Source organism: Schistocerca cancellata, chromosome 4, assembly GCF_023864275.1.
Source record: "Schistocerca cancellata isolate TAMUIC-IGC-003103 chromosome 4, iqSchCanc2.1, whole genome shotgun sequence".
NCBI classification, from domain to species: Eukaryota; Metazoa; Arthropoda; class Insecta; order Orthoptera; family Acrididae; genus Schistocerca; species Schistocerca cancellata.
In genome coordinates this window covers 99,852,152-99,868,160 of record NC_064629.1, presented here as the reverse complement: position 1 = coordinate 99,868,160, position 16,009 = coordinate 99,852,152, and positions in this window count along the sequence as shown.

Sequence of the window (16,009 nt, the reverse complement as noted above, 5' to 3'; positions counted from 1 at the left end):
AATTATTGGCGAAACATCGACAGGAATACAAGCAAGTACGACAACGAGAATGTAGAAAAAGATTTTGTAATTCAGAATGTGGCTACGAAGAGTAGCACGTTGTAGTTATCCTGTGAAATCGCGCAAAGTTAAATTGCGAGCTCAGTTTTTGTATGTTTGAAGTGACTTAGGATAGTAGTTTGACGTGTATTATATCGCAAGCTATCTGACACGATATTTTGATAGCAGCAATTAAGTGTAAATGGACAAAAATTACCTCCTGGCACTTTTCCCAAACATATAGTAATATATTTGTTGCACTTTCCTGTCTGACTAAACTGATCCATAATGTTTTTGACAGATGATTTTCGGTGAAATTATTTTCTACAAAAAATGATCTAAATGTTTTAAACAGTTATTAAAGGTTGAAACGTCCCCTTAGAAAAATTATACATGACTGTGCTTAAACTGACACACAATATTTTTAGCGCAACGCAATCTGACTTTCAAAAATCCCTACAAAAGAATGGCCCTGACTAACATTAACCTATACGTTTCACAAATCACTTACCTCACAAAAATCTTCGTTACTCAAGCTACTGCAATACAGGGAGCGCCACTACTGCCAGCTAAATAAAAGATTCAAACTACGGAAGGCACTAACTACTGATAGGCATAGTTAGCAAATGAAAGATTTTAATAGAGAACAAACAATGTATTTACCTTAATAGTGTTGAAAAATCATAATATACATAGCAGTTCATGACATCCAGTCTTACAAATTTCAAAACTCCGCCATCTCTCTCCCCACATCCACTACTGCTGGCGGCTCACCTCCAACTGCTCAACGCTACGCGCTGTTCACATCCATCTGCCCAACACTACAATGGCGGACAACAATGCAAACTAGCCACAGACTGCACACAGCACAGCCAGTGATTTTTCATACAGAGCGCTACGTGGCGTTACCAATAAGAAAACCTAAACAGACTACTTACAAGGTAAGCGATAGATTCCATTGTACCTTTCCATGATTTCATCCAGAAAGGTGCAATTATTGTCAACATTGATTCAGTAGTAACAAGGCGATTTAATGTTAAATCGTTATCTCCTTTCTTTTTTTACCCCACCTCTGAATCAGCGCGCCAAATTCGTAACGCCACCCTTTCTGGAAGATAGGTTTCCAGCGACTCTCCTACGTACTTGAATATATAGTCTGCCATGTATTACAGATTGCGGGATTGTTCACGTTGCTATGACTGCCACGTTGGCAACAAATATGACAGAAGCTAAAATGACTTCCTTTCGTTTGCACCGAAAGTTCCTCCATCTTTGGACCTATTTCTCTTTCTTCTTCGGCCACTTCATGGCAACCTTCTCTAATGTGCAGTTAAGGAGTAGAGAAGCAAGTTCCTCTCCCTGTATAACTCTTGTTCGTATTTTCTCTGAATTGAATTCGTGATCTATTGTTATGCTCCATCTTTTTTATAAGGCTGTGAGTTTTCTTTTTTTTTTCTTTTTCACACAGACTTTCCGGCCGGTGTGGCCGAGTGGTTCTAGGCGCTTCAGTCTGGAACCGCGGGTCCGCGACGGTCGAAAGTTCGAATCCTGCCTCGAGCATGGATGTGTGTGATGTCCTTAGGTTAGTTAGGTTGAAGTAGTTCTAGGATCTAGGTGAATGATGACTTCAGATGTTAAGTTCCATAGTGCTCAGAGCCATTTCAACCATTTTCATACAGACTTCGGATTCAGAAGCTTTCCTTTTATAGGAATATTTTTAAAGTCTCCTGTATATTCTCTTAGTTGTGAGTCTACATCTACATGTAAATCTACCTCGCTGCTCTGCAAATCACACTTAAGTGCCTGGCAGGGGGTTAATCAAACCACCTTCAGAATAATTCTCTATTATTCCACTTTCGAACAGCGCGCGGGAAAAGCGAACACCCATTTCTTCCAGTGCGAGCTGTGATTTCCCTTATTTTATTATGACCATCTTTTTCCCTATGCAGGTCTGCGTCGACAAAATATTTTTGCATTCGGGGGAGAAAGTTGGTGATTAAAATTTCGTGAGAAGATCCCGCTGCAACAAGAAATACCTTTTTTTTAATGATGTCCACCCCAAATTCTGTATCATGACCGTGGCACTCGCATCCCTATTTCGCGATAGTACAAGACATGCTGCCCTGAACTTCCTCGATGTACTCCGTTAATACTACGTAGTAGGGATCCCACACCGTGTAGTAGTACTCCAAAAGAGGACGGACAAGCGTAGCGTAGGCAATCTTTTTAGTAGATGTGTTACATCTTCTATGTATTCTGCCAACAAAATGCAGTCTTTGGTTCGTCCTCCGCACAACATTTCCTATGTGTTATTTCCAATTTAAATGGTTTGCAATTGTAATTCCTAGGCATTTAGTTGAATTTACATCGTGTAACCGAAATATAACGGATTCCTCTTAGCACTCGTGTGGATGACCTAATCCTTTATATTACTTAGCGTCAATTGCAAATTTTCGTCTTATACAAATATATTTTCTAAATCGTTTTGCAACTTGTTTTGATCATCTGATGACTTTACTGCACTATAAATGACAGCATCACGAGCAAACCACCTAAGACGGCTGGTCAGATAGATAAAGAATAGCAGAGGGTCTATAACACTACCTTATGGAACGACGGAAATCACGTCTGTTTTACATGATGATTTCCCGTCTGTTCCTATGAACTGTGACCTCTCTGACAGGAAATCACAAATCCAGTCGCGTATCTGAGATAATATTCCTTAAGCACCCAAATTGAATACAAGCCACATGTGAGGTACGGTGTCAAAAGCCTTCTGGAAATTTAGAACTACGGAATCAATTTAAAATCCCTTGCCGATAGCACTCAACACTTTGTGTGAGTAACTGCATATCGACGTTAATGGTATGGGACTGGAATTTAGTGATTTAGTGGATTGCTCCTATTGCCTTTGTTGAATACTGATGTAACTCTACAACTTTCCAATCTCTGGGTACGGATCTTTCGTCGAGCGAGCTGTTATGTATTAAGTACGAAGCCATTGCATCAGTATACACTGAAAGGAACATAACTGATATACAGTCTGTATTGGGAGTTACGGTATTCAGTCTCGTTACGACAACCTTCTGTTCACTAATCCCTGTACACATTTTGACGCTAGTTATTAGCTCATTATTATTTGTTGCTAAGAGATCAAGTGTGTTTTCACAGCCGTATGTTATTCAAGTGGGCTCGTGAACAAGTTGCTGAAAATAATTTTCAGAGAATGCGCTTAGCGCACTTTAGGATAATGTTTTATGCGTAGCTCCGGATTTAAACATGTATTTTCGCTAACATTTCGAGGGTAAATTGAAGTCACCACCAACTATAATTGTATGATAAGAGTATGTATTTGAAATTTGACTCAAGATTTAATCTTTCAGCAATTCTATCATCTGAGTTGGGAGGTCGGCAACAGGATACAATTATCTTATTTCGGTTGCCAAGAATGATCTCTATCCATACTAACTCACAGGAACTATCTGTTTTAGTTTAGTTAAAGGATAAGCTATTTCTACGCCACCGCCGATTCTGTTTAGCCCATCCTTTCTGAACATCGTTAGATCCTTCTCAAAAATTTCGACTGAACTTATCTCTGGCTTTAGCCAGTTTTCAGTGCCTATAACGATTTGAGTATCAGTGGTCTCTATTAGGGCCTGGATCTATGGTACTTTCCCTACGAAGCTAAGACAGTATAGAACCGTTACACCGATGATTCCTGGATCTACGTTCTTCCTGTGTTCGACCTGCACCCTTTGAGACTGAAGCCCTTTTTGTGTTTCCCCGAGACACTCTAACCAAAACAAACGGTCCAGTTCACACCGCACAGCCCCCTCTACCTGTGAGCCGCCTCCTGCATATAATACGCTCCTGACCTATTTAGGGGAACCCGATACCGCACCACGCAATGGCTCAAGTCGAGGAATCTGCAGCCGACCCTGTCGCAGAACCGCCTGAGTCTCTGATTCAGACCCTCCCCTTGACTTTGTACCAGAGGTCCGCAATCGGTTCTGTCGACTATGCTGCAAATAGTGGACTCTGCTTTCATCTCGCAAGCAAGACTAACAGCCTTTACCACTTCAGCCGCTCGAAACCAGAGATAACCTCTTCCGATCGAAAGCGACACAGGTAACTGGTACCGACGTGAGCCACAACCTGCAGTTGTCTGCAACCTGTGCTCTTCATGTCATCCACGCCTTGAATGACTCCACCTGGGCCGGCCGATGTGGCCGAGCGGTTCTAGGCGCTTCAGTCTGGAACCGCGCGACCGCTACGGTCGCAGGTTCGAATCCTGCCTTGGGCATGGATGTGTGTGATGTCCTTAGGTTAGTTAGGTTTAAGTAGTTCTAAGTTCTAGGGGACTGATGACCTCAGATGTTAAGTCCCATAGTGCTCAGAGCCATTTTTTTGACTCCACCTGGTTTGTTTTACTTTTAGGGCGCAAAAGCAATTAAGTTCATAGGTGCCCATGTCAGAACCGTAGAACACTAAGAGAAAAAAAGCAGATACAAACGAGGAGTACACGTTAAGTCAAATCGACAGAACGAAAGACAACTAAACACAGGGACTTGGAGGAAGGTCCATAAAATACGCCATATAGAAAAATTAAATGTCCTTCGCCATATTGCTACGACGGATTAAAAGTTTGACGCCCGCCCGGGCGCCGTTCGTTAAAACGCCCGATAACTCAGACGGCAAACGTAAATGAGAACGTAAGTGGTTAAAAAAAAAAAGGCATTCCCTCAGGAAATGGCAAACTGTCAGAGGTTGAGGGCAATGAGCACATAGTGGTGGGGTAGCCCCACTTAACAAATGGCGATGGCTAAAAAGACAGTACCCAATACGCAACCTACCGAATATGATCTCGAGGCGAGACGGCCGAAAGGAGGTCGTCAAAGCCGATGGGAGACGCTTAATTCCCCGGAGCTTGTTCCCATGAAGGAAGGACCAGTGGTGATGCCAAAGTGACACCACCTGCTGACAGTCGGCAACACAGAGATCATCGGAGGGAATGGAAGAACTAGCAGGCTGAGGTATGAGGACCGCAGCCTTGGCAACAGCGTCAGCGGCCTCGTTTCCTGTCAGACTGACGTGACCTACACGCGTTGCACTAAGGGATGGACGTTGTACAGCTAACTGAGGCTCTGAAGGGCATTGGGAAGGTCGGAGCAGATGACGCAATAGAAAAGCCTGTATCACCAGATGTACTGCGTGGCCTGATACAAGGCGAAGATCTCTGCTCTGAATACTGAGGGTGTTCCGGAAGCCGATGCCGAAAATCGTCGGAGCCAATGACGACGACACACCCGACACCACGGTCAGTCCAAGAGCCATCAGTGTTCACAAAGGTACTATAGCGAAGTTCCCTTCAAAAAAATGGCTCTGAGCACTATGGGACTTAACATCTATGGTCATCAGTCCCTAGAACTTAGAACTACTTAAACCTAACTAACCTAAGGACATCACACAACACCCAGTCATCACGAGGCAGAGAAAATCCCTGACCCCGCCGGGAATCGAACCCGGGAAACCGGGCGCGGGAAGCGAGAACGCTACCGCACGACCACGAGCTGCGGACGGAAGTTCCCTGCGAATATTGTGAAACTTATGGCGATAGAGCGGGGCTGAATTAGTGACTTTAGGAAGCGAATGAAGGCCAAGGTGAACACAGGCAGCTGCACGAAGCCAAGGTGGTGAAGGGTTCACACCAATCGGAAAAGTGGCTGGTACCGTGAAGTTAAACTGCCAGAGCAAGAATCAACAGCGAACTCCAGGAGGTGACACAGAAGAAGGACGCGCCCTATATGCGATCGAAGGAGTCATCAAAGAAGGAGGCGTAGGGTTGGTGACCAGGCATGGCAGACGAACGGCATGCGTATCTGCTGAGGAGCAAGTAACGGCGGTATGACAGCAGTACTTCAGCTGCATCGGCATATAGACTCTCAACCAGTGTATAAGGCGCCATTGGCCATCAGATCCCACGACGGTCGATAATACGTGTTGAGACGGTGTAAGAGGGACGGATGTGCAGATGCATCAACGAAACACCTATAGTCTAGTTTCTAACTGACAGGGGACCGGTACAAACGGAGGAGGTAGGTCCGATCCGCTCCCCAGGAAGTACTGCTGAGGACACGTACGACACTGAGAGACTGCGTACAGCAGGCGGCCAGGTAAGCCACGTGGGAGGACCAAGGACGTTTCCTTTCGAGAATTTTACCTAAATAGTAGCTCCAAGGTGAAACATTGAAGTGTTTGTTACTTCTTGTAAAGACAATGATTTACGTCGGAAGAGGAAAATAAAAATTAAAGTCGAGAAAAAAGACAAAAACCAAGACTCTGAGGTTAGTGTTGTTTCCTGTTACTATAACGTGTTAATAGGGAATTCTTTTCGTTTCGGTGATGTTGCCATCTACTAACATTTCTAACCACATAAATGCAACTTAAAAATAGCAATTATTTCATAACCGCCATTATGTGTTTATTCTTTTCTTTCTTTGTAGGTATTTCGCTAAGCGATCACCCACCTTAGTGACAGGTGGTCATGATCAATGAGCATTCATATGTCAGATGTTGCTACCTCAGAATATCCATTTCTTTCAAGCAAAATTCTTTGCACTGGAAGATGAAATTCATCAAAACCATTTAATGCTGAAAGAGGTGAAGAGATTCCCAACAAGGAGACGTTGTCCAAGAAATGGGAGGTATGGTGTGTAGACAGCAAGTGCGAAATATTTCATTCCTGCTTCATTGGTTCACAGGCGTTGCGTCGGATAATATTGTGAAACCTGCACAATATTTCGACGAGACAGCTGCTCGTCATCTTCAGGTGCTTGCTGACGTGATACTGTTTTTTGTCATTTTTTTCTTTATTGTAATTTCATTCCTCATCCCTATATGGACAGGGGAGCGCTGGCAGCGGCACAATCTGCCGCTCTTCAGCCGATCGATACATTTAATAAAAATATGAAAAAAAAACATATAAAAGGTGATAAAAAGGGGGACATAAGAATATAATAAGGGGAGATAGTTGGAGTCAAAATACACACTTACAGGGAGACGTTCAATGTGGGACAGTTAAAGGAAGTCCACATAAAGATTAAAAACACAGTTGACGAATCGTGCAGCAAGTAAAATACACAGAAGTCACACGCACAAGTTAAAACTTGGCCACAGGATTAAATCACTCCAGAACGAAGACACTTTAAAACCACTGCACGAGATGGAGCACACATAATGAAGAACAAAAACTGCTGGGAGGGACCTACCAAGGGAGAGAGGCCTGAGAGGAGATCAAAAGAGGGGAGACAAGAGAGCAGCTGGGGAGGCAGAATGGAGGGTATGGGATGAAAAAAAGGGGGTGGGGTGCACACCAGAGGGCAAGAGACGGGCAGAGTGGGAGAGGTGAGGAGAGGCAAGTCCAGAGGGAGTGCAGAGACACAAAGTGGTGAACTGGAAAGGAATGGGGCCAGACGAGGAAGGAAAAGACCACTCATAGGAAGGAGAGGGGAGAGGGAGCCCTGAGGAGTGGGAGGGGGGAAGGTTAAAGTTGGTAGGAGGAGTAGATATCAGGTCGAAGCTCTTCATCCAGGAGGGGTAAGTACTGAAAGTTGTGTTGGGAAAGGAGGTGGAGGGTGTGGATATGGAGAGAGAGAGAGAGAGAGAGAGAGGGTGGGACACCATAACAAAGCTGCGGCAATGGGCTGGGGGTAGAGAGGATAGAAGACACGAGGGGGTGGGGAATCGAGTCTCCAGACGATGTACAGGGTGCAGATGTGTTTGAGCACAAGGAGAAGATGCCAGAAGGAGATGAGATTGCAGAGGATCCGTGTGGGGGACAATAGGCAATACAGGCGGCGGGGTGGAGTGCATGGCGTTGGAGGATTTGGAGGGCTTGATAGAATCTGGGAGGGGCGGAAATTCAGATGACACTGGCTTAACAAAGGATAGGTTGGATCAAGGATTTGTAGGTGTGAATGATGGTGGAAGGATGCTGTCCCAATGTGTCTGGCTGGACACGAGTTGCAGGAGGCAGAGTCTGTTGTGGGCTTAGAATTGGATTATAAGGAGTTGGGAAGTCCAAATGAGGTGACAGTCAAGGGAGAGACCAAGGTATTTCACAGTATGAGTGGACAGCACGACCATAAATGGTGAGGTAAAAATCGTGGAGCTGGAAGGAGCGAGTGGTATGACCTATAATGATTGCCAGTGTCTTGGAAGGGTTGATGTGAAGGAGCCACTAGTTGCACCAGGCCATGAACTGGTCGAAGTGGGTTTGAAGGCTGCATTGGAACCACTGAAAGGTAGGATAAAAGGCCAGGAAGGCGGTGTAATCAGCAAATTGGAGGAGATGAACAGGCAGGGGAGGTTTGAGCATATTGGCAGTATACAAGAGATAGAGGAGAGGGGGAAAGGATGGAGCCATTGGGCACACCAGTTGTGGGATAGAAAGTACGGGAGTTGATATTGTGGATAGTGACATAGGAGGGACATTGCGAGAGGAAGGAAGCTACAAGATGGACGAAATTGGTGGGGAGAGCATAGGTCTGGAGTATGAAGAGGGACCCGGGATGCCAGACACAGTCGTAGACATTCTGGAGACCAAGGCAAACACAGATAGCAGAGTGATGGGAGTTAACTTGGAGGAAAAGATGAGTGATCAGGTTAAGGAACTGGTCATTAGCTGAGAAGCAGGGCCAGAAGCCACACTGGGTAAGGGGAAGGATTTGGTACTGGTTAAGGTGGTGATGAATACAGCAGGAGATGATGGACTCTGTAACATTATGTGATTGTCTTATCATTTTAAATCATTCACTAATCGAGCAGTCGCTCGGCAACAACTACAGTTAGCAAATAATGTTGCGAGAATGTAAAAGGTGAACGACCTGTGACGTAACTTGTTTATTGTCGAAGCGCCGTCAGAGATGCAGTGAGTTATTGACTTTGAAAACCGCGGCGCGAAAAACAGACAGAAGAAGAACACTTTTACACATTTTTTTTTTTGAGGTACGAGATATTCTCGATGAACAGTTACTCATTCTTCTCTTGTCTCCTGTAACTTGTGTCGGACGCGCATGTCTTGCCGCCGTATTATTATTGTTAAAATTAATATTGTTCTACATAAAGTAAATGTGTAATACTAAAAGTGCCTAGCAGTAGATTTATTGTGCGACGTGTATGTGAAAACGTCGAAGGAATTGTTTTCATTAAGAGAAGTTCCAGTCAAAACGACATCCATGTTAAATCCTTCATTGCAGTGTAAGTTCGTCTATTAATTGCCATAAATTCAGAGTTAAATGGAATTGGTGTATGGACTATTCATTTACTATAGAATCTATGTCTCACTCCTTCATGAAGTTATTTAATTTTCTTTATGTTTCTGCCAAATAGAGAGTTCACAGTCACGAGTTCTTTCGTCGAGATCGGACGGAAGTTGCATGCGGCGAAATATTTTCTCCGCGCCATATTCTACTGGTAAATGCATGATAAACTACGGTCCCTTAGGAAATTCATGTTGAGCTATCCAAAATAACTATATTTTGAATAGGCATTTACTCTCCTCTGCAATGCAACTTCCGATTGATCAGACGATCCAACAAGAAACAGCCGCAAACGGTCGGCGTTCGCAAATATGTTTCCACCGCTGATTATAGCTATATGTTACAGCACAAAAGTAAACATATTGTTATAATTAGCGACTACGAATGGGGACGTTTATAACTGTATGTTTATGTATACTCATTACGTAAACATATCGTTATAACTCTAAGACATTACTGAGCCTTGAGGTGAGACACATGGGACAATATGAAGAGGTGTCAGAGGGGGATTTGGTGGGTTTAGGGAACAAGGGAACACCAGGACATGGGAAGTCTTTCACAGGTCTGGGTAAAAGCCAGTGGAGAGGAGGACATTGTATAGGGCAGCCAGGAAGGACAGGGGAGACTCCTTGAGGTAGTGGTAGGTGACAGTGTCATGACCAGGGTTGGTGTTGCATTTGGAGTGGAGGACGAGTGTGATGTCATGTGCAGTGATGGGAGTGTTTATGTCTGACCAAAAACTAGGGGCATGTGGCGGGACAGAGGTATCAGTGTGTTCAAGGCTGGTGGGGAAGAATGAGTACTCAAAATGGGGTGGTTGTAATTGCTGGTGGTGGAGGAATGTATCCCAGTCATGGCTGCAGAGGAACGAGCAGCAGAGTCTGCAAGATTCATAGAGAAGAAGGGCACGCTGTGGAGGATGCACAGGGCAGTGAGGGTGGATGAGTTGGGTAGGAACATAGGCCTCCAGAGAGTCAGTGATGGTCTTCTGGAGGAAGGAAGAGGTATGGGTGTCATCAGCGGGATAGTGAAAGGTAAGGGGGTGGCTTTCGACCTGGGAGGCAATGGAATCACGACAGGCATCCCAGTCGGTGTGGTGGTTGTCGTGGATGGACTTTGGAGGGGCAGCAGGGCAGGGGGCAGGGCGGGGGGCCATGGACGGAGGAGATGGTGAAAAGGACGGGGGGTTGGTCACTAGCAATGGGATCGAGAATGTCCACAGTGATGTGAACAAAGAGGTTGGTTGAAGTGAGGTTGAAATCCAGGGTGGAGTTGCTTTCAGGACAGGTGTGCTGTGGGAGAGGAACAAAGTCACCATGGAGGGTTGAAAGGAACTGATGCCACCACCAAAGGGTTGCAGGGTCATGGCTATGGATGTTGAGGTCAGTGACAATCATATAGGTAGAGCAGATACTGTCAACATGGGAAATGAAGTCACAGTGGAGAGGAGCTGCAGGACGGATGCAGATAGCGGCACAGGTGATGGTGAGGGAGACAAAAAGATGCTGAGTGGAAGATGTTCAGTCAGGTCATTGAGTAGGGGTTGTGGCCAGACAGGGAGATGCTTGAAGTGGTCAATAGTGACTGCACCTCAAATGAGGGGAAGGGGGTCACTGGTGCAGTGAAGGCAGTATAGAGAGGTGTGGGCAACATGATGTGGTTAGAGGAAGGTTTCGTTAAGGATGAAGGAGTCAACCTGGTGCTGGGACAGGGTACGCATAAGGGTGTATTTGTTGACGGGGAGGGAGTGAATGTTTAAGAATATGAGATGATACTGTTGTTGCTCCAGGAGGTGGGAGGGTGGGAGAAGAGCAAAGGGAGGAGGAAAGAGGCTTAAATGAGGGTGTCTAGGTGTATGAAAGTGAAGTAGTGGTCCTGGTTGTGAGCATATGTGGTGTAGGTATTCAAATGGAAGATGGAGCAGGTGGCAAGGGAGATCTGCTGGAGAGTGTGGGGCATTGGAAGTGGTGAATATTCTGGCAGACGATGGTCAGGAATTGGATGATGTTTTCGGCCATAGGGGAAGGGTGGACGGAATTGTTGGGGTGACTGGGCTGATCGATGGGCTGAATGGGGTCACTGAGCTCGGGGTTGGTGGAGTAGGTGGTGTGGGTTTCATTGAAGGTGTTGAAGGAAGCAGGAGAAGCGAGTTTAAGACTCTGTTTGAGGAAGTGGTAGGGCTTACAGTGGGGGCAGATAGGGAGATTTTCGCACTTTTGGGTGAGGTAGTCATTGTAGGAGAGACAGCACTGACGGTGGTAGGATTGAGGAGGATAACAGGAGGCGTCAATGGTGTGGTGACAGTTGAGAATCAGGGCCCCCTGAGTGAGGAGGTGATCTATAGAGGAGGCTGAGTCTGTAAATACAGGTATCAGGAAGGTGGGGCTGCAGTTGTGGTTGATACATTGGCTCGAGAAGATTTCCAGGGGGCATTCAGTTGCACCAAAACCTGAACCTCTGTGACCACAGAACTGACTTTCATGATCACAGCAATGAGGGTTAGTGGGTGGCAAAGGGGTTGGGGCTGACAGGGAGAGGAGGAGCTAAGGAAAGATGTGAGGGGTGCATGTGGGCCAAAGGTGATGTGGGGGTTTCCAGAGGAGATTAGTGTGGAAAGAGGGCGAAGGGGACTTGATAAGGAAAGAGTCTGTGCAGGGGAAGTTAAGCAATGGGGACACTGGGGATATACTTGCAGATTTCAAGGGTGAGGGTGCCGGATTCGAGGAATTTAGGATCGGGGTTGGAAAGGAGGAAGGTATACAGGGCAGGGGCTGAGGATATGGGAGGAGGTGAGATGTCCATGGGGGAATCAGAAGGAAGAGGGGAGGCAGTGGTTTCCTGGAGGATGAGATGGAGGTGAGGTAGCCACTTGGGTGCTTGGGAGGTTTTTTGGCTGGGGTGGCCTGGGAGGAGGGGTGACGGACAGGTTGGATTGGGAGGTGGCAGAAGGCAGGCCCCTCGTGTGAGGTGGAGGCACTTTCAACAGAGGGTGGGTGCTCCGTGGTGGCGACTGTGGTGCGGTGGGTGGTGACTTGGCTGGGGGAAGCAGGGGCAGTAGTAGGAAGCCGAGTGGGAAAATGGGGATTGTCTTCCCGATGGATGGTATGGGCAGGAGGGTGGCAGGGACAAGGCAGGGGCAAGGCAGGGGCAGGGGCAGGAGCAGGAGCAGGAGTTGGGGGAGGGGGAGGAGGAGGAGGAGGAGAAGTGGGAGGAGCAGGAGCAGGAGCTGCATACAGGTGGGGATACGGGGGTGGGGAGGAGATGGCGGAAGCCAGTAGGAGACAATCCAGGAGGTAACGGTGGGTGCACGGGAAGGGGAGCTGTACATGATGGTGGTAGTGGGGTGTCCATGGTGGACTGTGCGGTCTACCGGCGACAGATGGGGAAAAAGAACAATTGGGGGGGGGGGGGGGGCGGCGGCGAGCACCAGGCGGCAGTGGCGGCGGCGGCGGCGGCGGCGGCGGAGGCGGCGACCACCTGGCGCCGCGCACCGCGCGGCGGACGTACGAAAGCAGCAGCAGATGGCGATGGACGGCGACAGACAGCAGTAGACGGCTGTGGCAGACTGACGCGGGGGCGAGGGGTGGGGGATTATTCCCAAAACTTCGATTTCGCCCTGAGTGTAGCCCAGGTGGTAGAATCTTCTGATTCGGATTTGGAAGGTGTAGGACTCCAACCCACAGGATGTGTGTTGCTGCAATGGCTCGCCAATATATACACTGACTCGCTAGAAAAGCGCAGGCGCCGAGGGTTGAGCCTACAACGTCATCGTAGAGGAATCACAGAGCACGGCGACATCCAGTGCCGCCTGCCGGGCAAACGGGCCACGGGCTTCTCATTCGTGACGCGGAAAAGCGCGGGCAGAGTGTTGGCGCCCAGTTGATGTGTGCGGACTTTGATTCTCCGTCTGTACTGACTCGAATTCGTTCGTCTTCGGCCGACGATACCTTAGTACCGCTAGTGCTGGTGCCCGTCTCCTTATCTATAGAGCTACGTGAAATTCGTTTATGCTATAAATATGCGATAAAATGCGAAATCAACAGATTTCAGCGAAATCCGTTAAAATTAGCATATTTTAGCGAAAACTATTAAAATCAAGATATTTTCCGTAAGACAAAAACCGAATTTCGTTTCCTTGTTTTAGCGATTTTGCTCGACCGATTTAACAGCTATCATCGAATTTTTCAGATCACTGCAAAACGAAAATGCTGCCATTGAGCTCATTCTGGATCACTTAAAAAATGAAGCTGCCTCAAATATAGTCGTCCTGTAATGTAAATTTGTAAGTGACATATGTGCTAGCATTGTTAGTTTCATCACAACACTAGAGGGAACGACTTCCCACTTGCACATTTGTTATGGGAGGAACTTGAGACTATTGAATCAATACTGAAAAGAAATTCTGAAGGTTGGTTTTCAACAGGCACTATTAATTATATAAACACAATCCAAAACGAGGCACAGAAAGCATGTGCAAAAAGTTGTCTTAAATATGCTGCTATGAAAAGTTTATTAAAGCTATGTAAACGCACAGCACCAGACCCAGCTAATATTTTTTACGAAGACATTGGCAAGCTCTTCAACCCTGCAGTTTGTGGTGCGAAGTTAAATTTGGACAATTCTGCTGTTGTTAATATAGCAAAAACAATTCCGCAATTTGGAAGCATTCTAACTGAAGGTTTATTCAGGCATATTCATTATTCCATCGACACCATGTTGACTGTTTGAGGCATGATGAGAAGCCTTATATATTGCAGCTTCTACTGATTGAAAAGCTTAAATATGATGAATTTGGAAATGCTGCTTTATCTGCAATATGGGCACCTATCAATAATGTGGATGCGGAGAGGTACTTCTCAACATACAATTTAATTGCAAGTGATAGGAGGAGGTCAATGAAGCCAGACACTATTGAAACAACTTCAATGATTGCATTCTATATATAAACATTTTTATATTGATGTATAGTGAGTGGTAATTTGAATGAGAAATAAAATTATGATGGTGTGTTCCATAAATGATCAATTTCCTATTTTCTTCTTCTTTTTGTTATTATAAGAAAACTGGGAATAGTGAAAAAGAAAAATCAAACTTCAAGGTGAGAATTTTGTCGTTTAACTGCATAAAGAAACAAAAAAAGTAAATGCTAAATTCAGATATAAAAAGCTAAATTCAAATTTCAAAATGCTAAATTTTCGAAGTTTATTTGCTAATCTCACGTAGCTCTACTTATTGATTAGGTCGTTATTTACATGAATTTCGACTGGTTCTGTAATGATGGAGTCCCTAGTACGTGAAAGCGGACGAAAGGATCTTTGTCTCTCCATAGTTCATGCTGTGCCCCGTGTCAAGACAGTGTTCAGCCACAGCAGACTTCTCTGGCTGAATCAGTATCGTGTGACGTCTGTGTTGAGCATATCTATCCTTAACAGTGCGACACGTCTGACCAGCGTATGGCTCCCACACTGGCATAGGGTTTTATATATCCCTGGTCTCCTTAAATCTAGATCATCTTTAACAGAACGCAACGTAGTTTGCACTCGCACTAGTGGGCGGAAGACACATTTTATGTGATGTTTTTTGAACAACCTACCAATCTTAGAGGACACGCAACCAACATACGGTAGAAAAACCAACCTCGTGGAGTTCTCTGTTTCTTCTGGCTGTTCTTGCGTGCAGGTTTCAATGCATTACGGATCTATTTATCGGAGAACCCGTCTTGCACATACCCGCGTCATGAATGAGAAGCCCGTGGCCTGTTTGTCTGGCAGGGAGCACTGGATGTTGCTGTGCTGTATAATTCGTCTATGATAACGTTATAGCCTCAACCCTTTGCGCCAGCTCTTTTCTAGCGACTCAGCGTATATACTGGCGAGCCATTGCAGCAATCCGTCAGTAAGCACCTGAAATTGACGAGCAGCTGTCTCACTTAAATATTGTGCTGCTTCCACAACATTTACCGACGCGGTACCCGTGAACCAATGAAGCAGTTACTACGTCGGGAAAGTCTTATTTCATTCCTACTCGTCAAGGTCGACAGATTCTAGTGTGCTTAAACCATTTTCTCGGATTATTATATGTGTCTAAGTTTAGAAGCAATTGTATTCACAAAGAATTCAGGAAGAAATGATATTTTACAAAGGAACGCAAGGGGAGAGATGTGGACAAAAGCAGTGAAGAGGATAAACCCTTGAAGGACTATGTCATATCCATACAAATTACACATCTCCTCCTGAACCACTGGACAGATTTCAACCAGACTTGGTACACATATCATTTGCTGTCCGTAAAGAATCGTTGTAGGGGTAAGAACTACCCAACTATAAAATCGGTGGAAGTGGGGAGAAAAAGCAGTATAGCGAACGACACAAGAATAGTCATGATTTAGTCATCCTGTGTTTGAGAATGAAAGCACTTTAAGACCTGAGACACCTTTACACAAAATTTCAAACCTTACATAAACTTTTTCACAAAATGATGAAAGGAAAAATGTTTATGGCTTACTACATTTTAGCCGTTCATGCCACTGCTACCAGAAGCATGACGTTTTAATTTATTATGTCTTTAGTCCTAACTGCATGCTTGACAAATTTTGCTGACGGTATTCAAACATACTACTAAAATTACCAGAATAATTACGTCATTGTACA